This window comes from Camellia sinensis, chromosome 8, assembly GCF_055761805.1.
Source record: "Camellia sinensis isolate YWXY chromosome 8, ASM5576180v1, whole genome shotgun sequence".
NCBI lineage: Eukaryota > Viridiplantae > Streptophyta > Magnoliopsida > Ericales > Theaceae > Camellia > Camellia sinensis.
In genome coordinates this window covers 186406563-186421654 of record NC_138968.1, presented here as the reverse complement: position 1 = coordinate 186421654, position 15092 = coordinate 186406563, and positions in this window count along the sequence as shown.

Sequence of the window (15092 nt, the reverse complement as noted above, 5' to 3'; positions counted from 1 at the left end):
CTTGGTCATTTTCTCTCATTACCGGTGATTCATGAGAGACGCCATGCTGATAGTTAGGGTACTGACTTTCATCGACAAATGTCTCTTTGCTGAAGGGATATCTTGGGATGGCTAAATTACAATGTATCTTCTGATGTCTATCTTCACAAACTAAATGTCCATAATTTCCATTATATGCTAATAGAGAGTTGCTAGCAAATTTTCTCCATTTATTGAGCTGGTCTTTGAGTGGAAATCTTCTGCATGGCCAGGGTCTTCGATTGAGAAGTCCTGGAAATCCTAGGAATGTTGAGGTTCCTCTGAGATACATTTTATGTTTGGTTGGATTGCACCATATTCTCTTCCACTCTGATAATTTGCTATCTATCAATGCTTCTACATACGAATGATCTTCTTCCATTACACACAGTATTGCATGAGCAAGCTTATGTCCAAAGCTATCTGTCTGATCTGGTTCTGTGAAAATTAGTCTAGAGACAAAGCCGTAATCTAACAATTTTGGGGCTGTTAGATAACGAGTTTCACCCCTAATTTCTATCTCCAATGGCTCGAATGTAGCTAGATTTATCTGGCAAAGGCAAATGCTGAAGTCTAGGTTGCATTGACATCTACCAAAATGTTCGGACCTCTTATTGCATTTTTCTTTTTCTAAGCAGGGCTACTCTTCATCTGCATAGGTATAGGTCCATTGATAAGCTAGGCTAGGGCAGTCAACTCTTGCTATAGAGAGGTCCTGAAGAAAATGCTGAATAATGACTAACTCGCTATTTCTGCTATCTTCGGCTAAGGTGTAAATATAGGGTTTTAGGTCTTCCATTACTTGGCTTTTCTCACAAAAAGATCGAATGATAGAATGCCTGAAGAAATACATTCTAGCACTCAATTGGTCAAATTCCTTACTGGTGAGTTGTTTGATTTCTGGGCTAGGTAAGGAGGTCGGTGTTTTTTCTGGAGCTAATGTTTTAAGCTGGTTAGTTAGGGTTCGAATGGTTGCTTTTAATTGTTTTTCTTCGTCTCGGAGCTAGTCTAGCTCTTCACTGACCTTTTTGCCTTTATCCATAATTTTCTTGAAGTTTCTGGAAAGGCCTTCACAATGTGTGCACATCTGAAGAGGATTCTGAGAATCTATCTGAGGGTTAGAACTACTACTGCCTGTACTACTGCTTCCAATTATCTGGCTAACTGGAACTCCACTGGTAGCAAGAATGGTTGACCTCATCTTGCTCAATGTGTCCAGGTAATCTTTAGTTATCTGGCTAATAAAGTAACTGGTTCCTATTTGTCTTCAGGCATAGGTACTGGCTGACTCAAAATCATAAAATCCTTTAAACTGGGGTATAGGAAAAAATTTAACTAAGGGTTCTACCTCTATCCAGTCATGGTAAATCTCGGGCTTGGTTCCTTTAGCTACTACATAAAAAGAAAAACTTTTTGACAAAGGTTTATTTTGGATCTTTGAAAAATATATACTGAGAGAGTTAGGGCTGAAAGGCGTTTAGCTGGGTGATTCTGACTGTTCCAAAGGTTATCTAAAAGACACTGTTGGACTGGGTCTAGGTCTATTCCTATTAATGGTCTGAACTTGTTTCTGCCTTCATGAATGGGAAGAGCGAATCCCCCAAAGTTCATGGTTTTGCTGTTCTCCATTATCTGCACAAAATTAAACTGGTTATTTTCTTTTTCTAAATAAATTTTCCTACTTAACCAATCTGTTAACCTATTATCACTCCCTTTAATATGTTCAAATTCTACTTTACATCCTTGTCCTGCTATACAGTCTAAAAATTTTGCCCATCTTCTAGTACTCAATTTACGCTCGTTAAGTTTATTATGAAATCTAACTATAGCTTCACAATTTGTTCTAATGGTAAAAAGTTTGTGTAAAAATAATCTAAATTTATTTATTGCATATACTACTCCTAGTATTTCAAAATCTCATAGTCGTGTCTTTTTCTTTTTGCTGCAAATTTGATTACACAAGAGATCTCAACTAAATTTGGTTTAGGTATAATCGAGTAATTAAATGGTAAATATGTATTATCTGGTTGGGCTTTAGAGTATTGACTAAAGGGTTGAGAATCAACTAGGTTGACTAATTCTAACGAATTCATATGTTCTTCAATCAGTTTGTCTTTTAAAGGGTATTTATTGTGAAATTGTTCTAGCTGCTGTTTAAGCTATCTATTTTCTAGTTCTAAACATTCTATGTCAAAACTAGTCTTAGTTTCTATCTCGTGTATTTGTAACTTAAGTTCTCTTACTTGTATTTCTAATTCTCTAATTGTTAAATGTAATTTTCTGCTTTCTAGACTATGATCTTCTCTAGTATTTCCTAATGTTATCTTATGTGTCATATTTAATTTTTCTAGACAGACTATACAATAAGTTATACTGCATAATAAACATTGAGCTCGTTTATCTTTAGATGGAAACCAATTACAATAGCTACATCTAGTGGTATTAAATCCTAGTCCTATTTGAAAATTATGCTGACATTCAGTATCTGCATTACATTCCATCATAAAGAAAGTATCTTGGGAAGGAGTTAGTCCTATTTCCTAGTTGAGTTGTCCTAAAAGATTATCTATATCTGTGTCACTTTCGGAATTACTATCTGAACTTATGGCTTCTATTTGGTATTCATAATCACTAACTATGCTATAGACTTCTGAATCATCACTAGTTATGCTAACTATATCTTCTTCTAAATCTTCTATAATATGAAGTCTTTCTATCTGTTTATTAGTATTAGGTCTTTGTCGTTTTGGGCAGCTTTTTGCAAAATGATTGGGTTCTCCACATATAAAACAATTGCATTTTTTACTGTTGGGTTTTCTAACATATCTTTGTTTTCTTTTATCTTTTTCTTCTTTGGATAATTTCTTATAATTTGTCCTATTAAAAGTTCTACTTTTTCTAATGAATTTCTGTTTATTCCATGGTTTTTTATATTTTTTCTTCCAATATTTTTCTTTTCTATATTTTCCATAGTTTTTTTGTATTTCTTCATATTATATTGATCTTCATATTGCTGAGGAGTATATATTACACTGCTACAAAAGCCGTAATTTTTTTTTCAAATCTTTCTGTATTTTAACTTCTATACATTTTTCTCTGAGCTTGTAAAACATAAAAACTATTCTAGGTCCTATTCCTAAAGTTCCTCTTATTCTTAATTCTTCTATGGCTATTTTTGCTGGTAAACGCGCATAATAAACTGACCATTTATTTTCTATCTCTCTTCTTAGTTCTCCTGGTAATTTTCTAAAATATTTATTTCCTATTTCTTCATCAAAACTTTTTCCAGTTCTTGCTGCTATGGCTAAGTACTCTTTACTAAAAGGTACAATATATTTCCAACTTCCTAATGTTATTTGGTCTAACTCAGTTAATGCTACGCTTTGAGCGGAATCATTTCCTCTAGAAGGATGATATCCTATAAGTATTTCTTTAATAAAATTGGTAAAATTTCACGGGTTATTTCTTAACTCTTTGAACTGTTTAATTGTTTCTTCATATTTTCCTTTGAAAGTTAAATAAATATTATAAGCTGAATCTCCTAGAAGTGTCTCCATATATTCTCACATATCCGTTGATTCATAGGGACTGGTCATCCATGCTTTTACTGCATCTTTTTCCCATCTTTCTATTACTTCCTGCCATATCTGAGGGTCGAATCTGGCTAAATCTAAAAGGGTTCCTTGATTATTGACTGGCTGTAATTGTATACTCATATCTAGTTGTCTACGCTTTCCATGAAACTTATAGCTTTTATTTGGATCTGCGTGACTACGTCCTGAACTGGCTAATGGTCTTCTTCCTCCTACTGCATAATGCATTGGTTCTATGGGATCCTCTACAATTGGTTGTGGGTTATTAGTTCCTGAGCTTTCTGTATTCATATAAAAAGCATCTTCTAGGTTAAATTGTTCTAGTATTCTAAATATTTTGCTAGGATGTATATTATCTTCTATGATATCATCTACATATTCTGTATGAAATTCCTGATCCAAAAATGACACTGCTTCGTCGTGGGTATCTCCTCTAGCTAAGTATTCATAATATCTAGCATCTAATATTTTATTCATGTCTTCTAGGGTAAATTTTTCTAAATCTATCTCATCAATATTATATATCTTATTTTGTGACATAGTTTTTTCTTCTGCCATTACATAAAACTGATTTATTTCACTACGATTATCTTGATTTTCTTCCCTATCTATACTGCTAAATTCATCATCTTTAGACTTTTCTGGTGCTACATAGGTATACTGAGTAAATCTTACTGCATAATTTCCATCTGCTGTCTGATATAATAAATTATCTTGAGGGGCTAACCTTTTTTGTCCTAGAAAGTCTCCTAATTTCCAATCTAATGCTTCATTATCTTCAGAACTAAACTTTTTAGCTGGTAATGCTTTTATTCCTTTTGCGCCTAATAACTTAACTATCTGATCATTTGTAAGTCTATAGTGGGTATTGCTTTCTGAAACTGCTAAACCTAAAAATCCTGTGCAAACTAATAATTCTTTTCTCCTTTTTTCATATTGTATCCTCTACTCTTTATTCCTATTTTTGTCTTTTTATGAAAGGTCGAGGTTGGTAATAAGAAATCTGGTGTAAAATAAACTATACCGCCTTTTGAATTCATATCTAATTCATAGCTGCCTAAAATACTCTGTCTTACACCATTAAACCTATCATCATAAAGACATACAAAGACTTTGGTTCCTAAATTTTCTCTGGTTAAAGCTTTAACTCCTACCACAACTAATCCTAAATGAGTCATTTTAAGGTGTTCTTTTACTGCATATTTATAGCTTTCTCTATCTATCAAATTTAGCTCTATTTTTTCATCTTCATGAGTTACACTAATCATCTGTTCACCATAGTGTTTAAATAGATATTGTTTTTTATGAATCTTACCTAGCTTATATATATATATCTAGAATTAATTCTAATTTCTCTTTCTTAAATTTTTCTATTTGTTGTTCTACATCTATAAATTCTTCCATTTTAACATCTTCATCTTCATTACGCTTTTTACTACTACTTCCTTTTATTAGCTGTTTAAACATTTATATTTTCTGTAAATTCTACAGGTGGATTTTCTTGGTAATTTAATATTTTCAAAATATCTGGCTATGTCTTCTTTGATTACCTGAGATTGGGGTCTATTAGTTTGTCTTTCTACTCCTTTTCCTTTTTGAAGTATTATTTTTTTTAAAGAAGCTAAACGATTTTCTAAGCTATGTAGTTGTTTTGATAAATATTCAAATTTTTCACACGATCTAATAAGAAATAAAATTTCTATATTATTTTGTCTTACTGATATTTTATCTGACTGATTTTTTCCTTAATAGCTACTGATTTCTTCTGGATTATTATGAAAATCTTCTGCTTGTTTTAAAATAATCTGGTAATCTCTACTAGCTTTTTTATCACTACTCATAAACTAAGATCTTACAAGTTGTTCTAAAATTTCTAATTTTTGTTTTAAATTATCTTGAATTTGATTAATTTGTTCTATTTGTTTAGCTATTTGATTTATCTAACTATGGATTTTTTCAATTAATTGTTTAAATTCTAACTCTATTTGTTTTGAGCTGCTATTATTTGTGGCTGAAATTAGAGTTTCTATTTCGAATTTAGTGGAAAATTTTTATAAATTTAAATCTATTCTTTTTTGTAAAATTGAACTACACTGGTCTTGTATATAATCTAATTTTTTATCTTGATCTTTAATTATACTGCGAATATTTCGGAGATGATCTATGGATGAAATAGAAAGATTACTAATTTTATCTATGTCTTTTTTGATATTTTCTGCAAAGTTAATCTGATAATCTATGATGCTATTTAGCTGGGGATTATGTTCACTATGAAGCTAATTTGTACAAGTATTTTCGAAATTACAACAAAATTTATTTTTATCTATGCTGAGACGATGGTTATGACTGCTGAGTTCTAAATCTAGATACTCTACTTTTCTCATACACAAAATTAACTCCTACTTCAAAATTATTACAAGCTACTATGAAATTTATAACTAAAATTTCTAAAAATAAAAACTACTCTATTACCATAAGCAAAATGCATAAACTAACTTAAAACTGTCCTAAAACTGAACACTGCTCTGATACCAATTTTTGGGGGGATGAGTTAGTGGTCTACCACTATTTTGAAATTGGGCTAAGAATTATCTAATTAATTCTACAGTTATGCTAATAGGTCTTCAAGCTGTTGTATGGCTAGTTTTAAGGCTTCTTGTTTTACAATTAGCTGTTTATTTATCTGAGAAATTTTTAAACTGTAATTTTCTAAAGATATGCCAGAAGCTAATGATAAAAGAAACTAATATCTTGATATTTGATCTTCTAATTCTTGTATAAGTTCAGTACTAATTTTGATTTTAATCGTAAGTTTTTCTTCTAAGGGCATAAAGTTTTGATTTTTTAAATTTCTTTTATAGACAATATTTTCTTAATGTTTCTACTCAGGTTGCTCCCCTTTAATTCTAAAATTTTTTTCTTCGGCAAAAACTATTTTTAAGCAATGTTTGTTTTCATTACATGTACTCCCACCTTGAAACTAAGCTTCGTTCAACATAGTATATTTTTATTTTCCATTTTTTACCTTTCCCTTTCTGCCTGCAATTTGCCCTCCAACGCCTAACCACGGCTAACACGGGCTCTTCAGCTAAGGTCACTCAGTAACAAAATAGAAAATAGCAGATACTACGAAGGTTCAAAGCATGTAATATTAATGAGCAAACAAGCATTCCATAAAATTAGTTTTTCTAAAAAGAAAATAAATTTTTAGAATAGAAGAGTTACCATTTTGAAATATTTAAGGAAAAAAAGAAACTACTCACACTTCATATTAATAAGAAATATACTTACAAAGATTATATTACAGACTCTGAAACCCTGAAAAACTTAATACACTTAGAGGTTTTTTGAGAGGGGTTGAAAATTTTTACAACACAGAGTGAAGGGGTGTTTTTTCATTCTGCCTCTTTCGTTGGCAAGCAAGCCAATTTATACAATACAAAAGGAAGATGAAAACAAAATTCCAAATCAAAGCTTGACGTCCAAACTTTTCCAACTTTGCCTAAATTCAACACCTACTCAAGCCTAGACTTAGGCTTTCCTAATAAAGACAAAACTATATGTACACAATTATATGCCTACCTTGACATGCTTTTTACGGATAAAAATAAAATAGAGGGTTTAGATAATGATGCTAGGTACTACTTTGGGCCCCATCGCACATCATTCAATCCTTCTTTTTTGACAAAATTTTAACACTATAATTTATTACAGGACACGTGTAAGGATTTTCACAGCTTTTCTTTAATAAAGCAGGATAGAGTTTATCTGCTTTATCAAAGTAGTGAGTGAAGGAAAAACCTTATCACACTCGAATAATTACAGACAAATATCTACAGAATTTTTGTCTTTTTCTGGCGTGCGCTTGTTTGATAATTGAAGAGAAGCCTTATCTTCTGCGGATTTTGTCTTCTTTTGCTGGAATATCAATTATTGATGTTGACGCTTGGTGGCTGATTCTTCAAAGCGGATTCCTTGTGGAAGATTTGTAAAATTTGAAGAGTCAGAAATCTTGGAATATCTTCAAAATATTGGAATATCTTCAAAATATTATATGAGTCTTAATTTTGGAATTTTGGAGTGTCACCTTTTTTTTTATAAATATTTTATATATACATATATATATATATATATATATAATATTTACAAAAGCGTGAGACACATTTTCTACTTATTAAATAAATTAAAAAAAAACTAAATACTTTTAATTTTGGGGAATTTATCAGTAAGTCCCACCATAGGAACATGTGATCCATTTGGTCCCACACAATAATTGTTTGATTCCAAAGTCCCGTTTGTGCGTGATTTGTTACCGGCAGGTCCTGTTTTAAACATGAATGGGTGATTCTTTGCCAAAAATACCCTCGCATGTTTGGTGGGAAGTTTTTGGTCACATTTGGTATGTGTAATCCCAAGTCTTGTGAATGCGAAATTTCAGTATACTAAAATTTTTAAGTTTGGGGATAGGTTTGTTGGTTCACTCTACTGATTGAGGGAGACGAGGATTTTTCGATCAGCGTCACTCTACTAGAATTTGCAATTACCCGAGTGGTTTCAACTTCCAATCGGAGCTTGACGAAGCCGAATACTGGACCTAACTGGCGCTTGAGCATTTCGTTCTACATCTCCGGCAAATCCATGTTGGAGAAGTCCATGGGAGGAGGATCGAACTCGGCTCTTGGTGGTGGCTATTTTTTGCCCCATTGTTTCCATGCTTCGTCCTCATCGTCATCGACAACGTCGTCTAGGTCGTCTGTGATGTGAATCCTCCTCTTCCCTCCTTCGGCTACCTAAACTGAGATTGAGATTGAGAATCGGTGAAACCAGAACTGTGGAGCGTCCAATCGGAGATCGGAGCTTGACGAAGTCGAATACTGGACCTAACTGGCGCTTGAGCATTTCGTTCTACATCTCCGGCAAATCCATGTTGGAGAAGTCCATGGGAGGAGGGTCGAACTCGGCTCTTGGTTGTTGAACTCATCAATTGAAGTCCAAAATATCTAAGGGAGAGGGAGAGAACCGTGAGTGAGAGAGAGAGAGAGATTGAAGAGAAGAGGGAGAAAGTGTAGGAATGAAAGAGGAAATCCAAGATTTGGCTTGAATTCATCATGGTTATGCAAGAACAAGTGATGTAAAAGGCTTAAGGTAAGATTTTTCCCTCTCAATACTTGAAGATCATAAGCAAAAGAGTGAGTTTCTTGGGTTATCTATGATTGTATGTATGGGTTTTGTTTCTTCAAGCAAGAAGATGTTGAATCCTTATACATAGCATGAATTTATGTCACAACTTAATTTCTTGTAGGAGTTTTATGGTTCTTAAAGAGGCTAAAGAGGATTTCACCATGTAAGTGAGCTTTGGACCCCCAACCATGTCTACTTTGTGCTTTTGTGTTTTGATTCTTAATCTTGTTTTTGTAATTGGGAAATTGAGTAGTATTTTGGAGTTATGATTTTTGATGGAAGCTAAGAATGTGAAATTTCACATGTGTTAAAGAGTTTTGGGCTTTGATTTACATGAAATTAAAGTTTAATTTTGAAAATGAGGGGTTCCAAGTCAAGAAGCCATTTTTGGACTGGTTTTTGCCTAGAGCCGCACGTGCGGCAGGGCTTCCAGCACGTACGGCAGTCCATTTCCAACACCAAATCTGATTCTACTAAAAAAGCACGTTGTCCCGCACATGCGGCCCTGTTTCCCGCAGGTGCGGGACAATCATGTTTCAGCCAACTTCAAATAAGCATATCTCTTGCATCCGAACTCCGTTTTAAGTAATTCTTGAGCCTAAATTCAAGCCCCGGGAGTCTAGTTTCTAATGGTAGTGATTTCACTCCCAAATTCTAAGTACACAAATAGATATTCCCAAATTAGTGATGATTGTTCACTTTCTGTCTACTGGTTTTATACCATTTCAACTTCTAAACCATTTTCCTTTCGATTCCTCCTATTTTCCTAGACACAGATTATGACCTATTAAGGACTAATGAGTTTAGAACCACCATGACTAATTTATTAAAGAACAAGGAAGAGATTGGTTATATTCTCATATTATGCTATGTACATTGTGTTTGTAGGTCAAACGAGGACATTATCCCATTGTTACCAGAAGCCCAGCACTGTGAGTAATAGTATAGTAAAGATATGTTTTCATTATCTATTTTGACTAATGTGTGACATGATTCTCTAAATATCGTAGTTTGTCAAAATGCACAAGTTTCCAAGAAATGCGAAATGAATTATGAACAAGAAGCGTGAATTATTTATAATACGATATGATGGGCCCAAGGTCGTTCTGTTTATCTGTTCTGCTTATGTTTTGGCATGATATGAATTGTTCGGTCTTTCAGACCTAATCATTTTGGTATAGAACAAAGTGTTGTACGGAACTAAGTGCTACAGTGTGAGTCACCTCTAGAGTCCATACGAGACACCTCTTGAGCCCATACATACATGAATTGGGCCCAAGGAGAGGAGGAGACATGTCGATGTTCCATCTACTCCATGATCAGATATAATGATACGATATGATACGTTTGGACCGAAGGTCATTTTGATATATGATTGGGCCCGAGGCCGTTTTGTTACACATGGACCCGAGGTCGTTCAGAACATATGATATGAATATAAAGGTTTCGACATCGTTCTATGACTCATGTTATGATGTGTTATTTTATATGCATGAATGGATGTCCTATTTTAAAATGTGCTTCTAACCTTTTGTATAAGTGGGCGTACCACGTAAAATGTTTTGTAATAGTTCAATTGTATATTCCATTCAAAAAGGTATGGATTATGATACGATAAATGGCTGTTTTGAAAAGATTTATGATACGTTTCTAAATTGTGAAATATGTCTTCCTAATGTTAAGGACATCATTCATTAACCTCTTTACTTTAATATTACCCACTGGGCGTTAGCTCACCCCTTTATTTTATATATATGTAGGTGAGCCATCAGGAACCAACACTAGAGTTGTATCGTGGTTCGTCTCTTTGTCAAGCCGCCCGGGTTACGCCTCTATGTCAAGGCTTTAACTTTGTATTGGAGAATTGTGTACCTTATTGAATCTTATATATTTGTGTGTGAGATCTATATAAGTTCTATGATTAGATGTGTAAATATGGAACTATATTTAAATGTTTAAATTAATCAAAGTCTTCATGTATGCACAAGCTCAATGGGTGTTATCTTTATGTCGTTATTTGCTTCCGCTTAAGGCCCCGTATTTGAATACATATTCGTGAAATTTTGTTTTGAGGCCTATGTAAAGGCTGATCATGGACCAAACTTTTAGGGGCGGGTTTGGGTCGTGACAATCTCCACTAGTCTTCTATATATTATGTATATATAGGTGTACTCATCAATGATTAGTCACCATCTAATTGATGTACAAGTATCTTACTTAATGAGATGAATCTAGTATAATCATGTATAAGCCACATTAAGCCATATTTAGGGAAAATTCTTACAGAATGGTCTAAGGACAAATAAATAAAAAATCTATCCCTCCCAACTTGCATTATTAGGAAAAAAAACTAAAGGTCTAATTTAATTTTTGAATAGGAATATCTCCAAGAAAACATCGCAATCATAGATAATTAATGAAATTATAATTCTCTGGAAAAAAAAAATTCTTTGGTGCCTCCTCTTTTTTCTAGCTTTGCAAAATGCATGAAACTCAATAAGTCATATTGTTGGTGGCAATTCAGAGTTGAAATGGGTCTAAACACATCTTATATGAAACTCACATTTTACTCGTCTCATCACATTACGGTTTCGTTTGCTCTCCAAGCATAATTTTTATTCTATATGAATAGCCTCCCATTCCATTTTCAATCCTGAAATAATTCTCGAATATTCTATTTTTTTAAGAAAATCAAAATATGGATACATGCTAATCTATGTAGCAAACATTTGTTAGTGTTTTGAAATTCAGATTATACATTTTTTACTACCCTTGAGACAAATCCATTAGAAACATGAAATTCAGATCATGACAACCAAACTAAATTCAAAGTTACATAACTCACACAAAGTGTAGGAACCGTAAGCTTAAATAATGCAAATTTCAAATCAAATTGAATTCTCCTAAAAGATTAATTAATACTTTTTGACACTGATTCACAACAACATAGACAATATAGTGATAACCCATGCCTAAAGACACTCTTCAACAAAACCTAAACATTCGGTAGTGTATACAACTCAACATTAAAAGAGGAATTTTTTTTTTCATAAAACTCGGTAATGTATATGTAAAAACTTAAAAATATATATTTCCAAAACCTTTAAGAGTAATTTAGCCATAAATATTCCATTAGTATCATTCTTTCAACACCAAAAAAATTTAAATCAATCCATTAAAGTTTATTCACCCCGGGTTCCTTTCCCCTAACTCTCCCACAAACACATTCCACTCTTTCCATGTAGAGTAACCAAGAAGAACACAATTGGTGAGTGAAATATTGAATTGTGATTGTATTTTTAACTACCAATCGACTATATAAGTACACTTTTTATCTTTTTATTTTTTTTTTGGTCACATCAATCTCTACTTTTCTGCACATCTTTTCATAAAAAGTCGAAAAGTGTACTTATTTAGATCATCCTAATCAATTGACTTAATTTGTGATTGGGTTTTAATTCATTGTGTTTTTTGAAAAAACAATTATTGTATTTTTTAACTATCAATTAACTTAATTTGTAATTGAGTTTTTAACTTACAGTGTATTTTGAAAAAAAAAATGATTGTAAGTGATTGTGTTTTTTAAATATCAATTAAAAAAAAATTGTATTTTGTCTAGCAAAAAAATTTTATAATTTGGTTTTTGAACTTACTGTGTCTTTGAAAGAAAAAAATGTTTTTGTTTTTTAACTATCAATTAATTTCATTGCTTTTTTTTATATATATTATGAGCAAAAATGTTATTGTGTCTTTTTACACTCCATTTTGATCATATTTTTTTAACTGATTGTGTTTTTTTCCACTCCATTTTGATCACATGATGGAAAAAAAAAATTTGTTTGGGTTGTGACAATCTCTGTATTTTTTGAAACAAAAATAGATTGTATTCATTATTATTGATGATGATTAGATTATATTTTGTGTTAAAAAAAATTGTAATTGAGTTTTTTTAACGCACTCTTCTTTTTGAAAAAATAAATGATTTTGTTTTTCTAACTATCAATTCACTTAATTTGTGATTGGGTTTTAACTCACTGTATTTTTTGAAAAAAATAATAATAATAATAATTGTGCTTTTTAACTACTAATTGACTTCATTGTTTTTTTTTTTTTTTATTATGAGAAAAAATGTGATTTTTTTTTTTACACTCCATTTTGATCATACGGTGAATCTTTTTAACTGATTGTGTTTTTTTACGCTTCATTTCGATCACATGATTAGTAAAAAAAATTGTTTGCGTTGTGACAATCTTTGTGTTTTTATAGGATGGAACGTGATACAGTTACTGCTAAAATCAATCAACTATCTCAAAAAAGAAAATTACACATTTCACGTCAGATTGATCATGATGATCCCATATTCAAGGATAAATTGAAATAACTTAAAAAAAAAGTACATCGATTAAAAGCATGTGTTCTACATGACAAACAATTGCATTATAAAATGAATGTTCGGAATGTCACAAGTAAGTTCTGAAGTATTTTCATTTTCATATATATTGATTTCTTATTAGTTTTTACACTATATATATATATATATATTGCTGCAATTTAAAATACAAGAGTTGTTATGACTTTCACATTAGAGGGTGTTCACTTCCACCAAAATGTTTATTGACAAAAATACTAATGCTCTAAATGGTAAGAACCTCTAGTAATAATATTTTCTAATTATAATTCTTTTATATTATAACTTGCAAATATTAATATCTGCTACTTTCATAATGAATGCTAAAATAGTTATAACGAGGTAATTTTTTTTAGGTAAATAATTATTATGTACAATAATAATTCAAACTTAACAAGTATTTTAATTTTTTATTAGGTACAATATTTCCTTTTAACAAGTGTTTTTTTTTTTTTTTTTTGATTGGATACAATGTTAACATTGTGGTGAAAGACGGTACTGGTTCAATAAATCTCACTGTTCAAAATAAACGGGCAAAGTTTATCTTGCGATGTCAACTATCATATTTGAAGAATATGATATCAAAGATAGGAAATTATAAAATTTATTATAAATAACTTATTCTTACCTTTTCAAATACAATGTTATAATTCTAAAATTTTATAGGATAATGGAATTAGAATGATTAAAGATTATATCAAGTCATGCCAAGACCGTGCATATGCATTTATCATACATGTACCAACAATGCCACGTCAACTAGATTGTTCACCGTAACCTTTGTTTTAAATATAAATTGATCTAAAGAATATCTATACCTTTTAGAAGGTAAATATATATATATATATATATATAATATGTAAGTATAACATTTTTACTTTATAATATTTTATAAATACATAATATATGTGTTGTTCATCAATTATAATACTAACTATCATGTTGACAATCCAGGAATGCTGATAGAAGACGCACAACAATTTAGATTTTAGTTATAATGTATTTTATTTATTCAATGAATTTCGAACAAATGTAATAAATTTTTATTTTTATTTTTATTACTTCAATTATAAAATGTCAACATTTTTTTTCAAAATTACGTATATTATATGTTAACAATTTAAAAATATGTTTGACATAATTGTAAATAAATTTTTTAAATCCAATTCGGTTCATAGCATGGATGATATTTAAAATTAAAGTCAATTAATCATTTTATGAACAACTCATTAGAGTCCGTTGTTTGCGTATACATTCTGTAAAGTTAATGAAATTAAAAATCAAATACCTCTGCCATCACATTACATCAAAAGTATGTAGAAGGTAAAAAATGTAGGATTCACACAAGGACTAAAAGGAGTGAATGGGTCGTTCGAATTGATAGTGTAGGGCAAAAAAACTCGTAAAAATCTCACATCAATTCAAACTTAACCAAATTGTGTGTTTTGGTTTGATTTTGTGAATGGCCGGTTTAGTTCTAGTTCTGAAAAGTGAAGAATTGTAGTTTCAGTTCACGGTTTTACAGGTGTGTAATATAGTTTTATATACGTTAAAAATCTATTGCTGAATTTCACTGTTGGTAGAAGACCCTTAAGGGTATATAGGGTACTCGCAACACAACGAGAGTTGAATTGCCTAAGGACTGAGTTTGGTTTGGTTAATTTATCTTGTAACTTTGAATACTTCTTTTATCTCTTTCTCAATACTTCATAGGCTTTACAATGAAGACCTCAGGATGGTTCAAAAGTTGCTAGCTCATTCTTCAACCCTGTTGTTGCTTAAGTTCTGTCCCCAATACTGTCAATGGTGAAATAGAATAAAGTTCAGCGGGTATTAGGATTTAGGATTTAGGAACTCAAAATTCCGAAGGAACCCCAAGCACAAAGTCACAA